Source organism: Solanum stenotomum, chromosome 11 (genome assembly GCF_019186545.1).
Source record: "Solanum stenotomum isolate F172 chromosome 11, ASM1918654v1, whole genome shotgun sequence".
Lineage (NCBI taxonomy): Eukaryota > Viridiplantae > Streptophyta > Magnoliopsida > Solanales > Solanaceae > Solanum > Solanum stenotomum.
Genome location: NC_064292.1, coordinates 12450929 through 12452991, shown reverse-complemented (window position 1 = coordinate 12452991; position 2063 = coordinate 12450929).

Below are 2063 nucleotides of genomic sequence, written 5' to 3'. Positions count from 1 at the left end.
TACGATAATCAAGGTCAGTTAAATAATACAATATAAATATAGGAGAAAAAGGAGGAGAAGATTTGAATTTGGGCTTTTAGGCCCAATTCTTTCAAAATTCCTGCAACAATTTTGAATAAGGCTTTGGCCCATTTTTCACCACTTGGGCCTGCTCGAAATCACTTAAGGGTTTTGGCCCCCTATTTTGCCTTCATGAAATCTGTATATACACTTTATGTATACCCTTGTATACGGACCGTATTCGGGTAAGTATTTCTGCGTTTTTTCTAGAACATCAGCTTTTGACCTGTATTTTATCATCAAACCTGTAGTCCTTCATTTTCACAACCTGTAAATCATATTTCTGGTTGTATACCAGTATATACAGCAGGTATATCGGCGTATACGGTCCATTTTTCAACTTGATTTTAGGTTTTTGAGAAGGTATTTTGCTTCCAATTTTCCAGCAATGACTAGGGCTGACTCAGGACAAACTCAACGATATGCAAGGGATGAGTCCAAGCGAACTCGGATGGAATTTCACATGCAAATGAAGAGAGGGAAGATTAGCATTCACACTTCAACTAATTCAAAAGATATCATCTTTAGCAAAAATGGAATAAGACACGACTAAAGTAATTTTCAGCATGAACAAAAGGAAAATGAAACATACATCCACATTTAAAAACTGCAAATAAACAATACTCATATGCAAAATATGAAAACAGAGACATTATTAACTATGAGTTGAATTAAACAAAAACAAACAAAAACAAATAATAATAATAATAATAATAATAATAATAAAGTAAAAATAAAGTTGTTGCCTCCCCCTAAGCTATGAATAGTAAACAACATAGTCCAAACATTTGATTAAGCATTTCGACTTGATAAAAATGGATATCATGTCATAGATTTGCAAGCATGTTTTAGGAAAACTTATCACTCAGACCACTTAATGATTCAAATCAGCATGGTAATGAACACGACAACCAAACTTAGACTACAACAACTCATCTGTGTTCAAACAACATCATACCAATATCACACATTTAAACACTAATTTAGAGGTAAATCTCATCGAAATGGAAGCTTACACGTTAGACTAGAATCATGCTTTTGAAAGAAAATGAACTATTAAACATGGAAGAGAACAAATTAACTAGCTAAAAAATAACATCAAAATAATCACCACAACAAGATTAAAAAGAGAATAAGTAGTTATGTTCCAAAACTCAAACTAACACTCTCTATTTTCAGCATACTAAGCTGCGAGCGAAGAGGGCCGAAATATGAAAAATAGATAAAAAAAATAGAACCCTCACATTTTTATTTTTATTTTAAAAAAGAATCGACAGCAAAGAGCGAACATTTTTCATCTAAAATTTAGACAAAACTGAGACATATGAGGCATGAGAATTACAGCAATACTATCACACGATTCAAAACAAAATGAAAGCCAAGCTTAAACAGTTACAACTCTGAATTCAAACGTCTAATCGAGGCAAGGCACGAACGACACAATGATCAACCAAGAATTCCAGCAACAAAGGCAATAAACCATGACCATTTATATTTGGTGCAAGTGAAAATGAGGCCGAGCGAGATGAAAAGTAAACAAAGGAGTAGGCATTACCTCTTTTTGGGCAGCGATTTGAGACAAAACGAGCAAGGAATGATTCCACCACTACAAAAAGGTCAAGATCTGGGCAAAATCTTGAACTTAAAACGAATGACTACTCTTCTTAGAATTTGGAATCGAATAGCTTCTTTGCTTTCTTTTAATGTAGTTCTATATCTATCAGCTAAAAAAAAAGATACCAACCCCTTCCAACTTTTCCCAATATTCCTTCTAAATTTTTTCCAATAACTCCCCCCCTTTCAATAGTGAATCAATAGCAACATATATAGAAGGGAAAATGGGGTTCGGAATGGGGGGAAACAGATCAAATTTTTTACAAGAATAGGGCCTATTTTGAAATTCAAACTCCTAATTCCTTTCACCAAATCGGCCAAACATCTTTTTTTTCTGAAGTTTCGTCCCATTCCGGAAGAGGAAATGGGGAAAGACGCATGTTGCTACT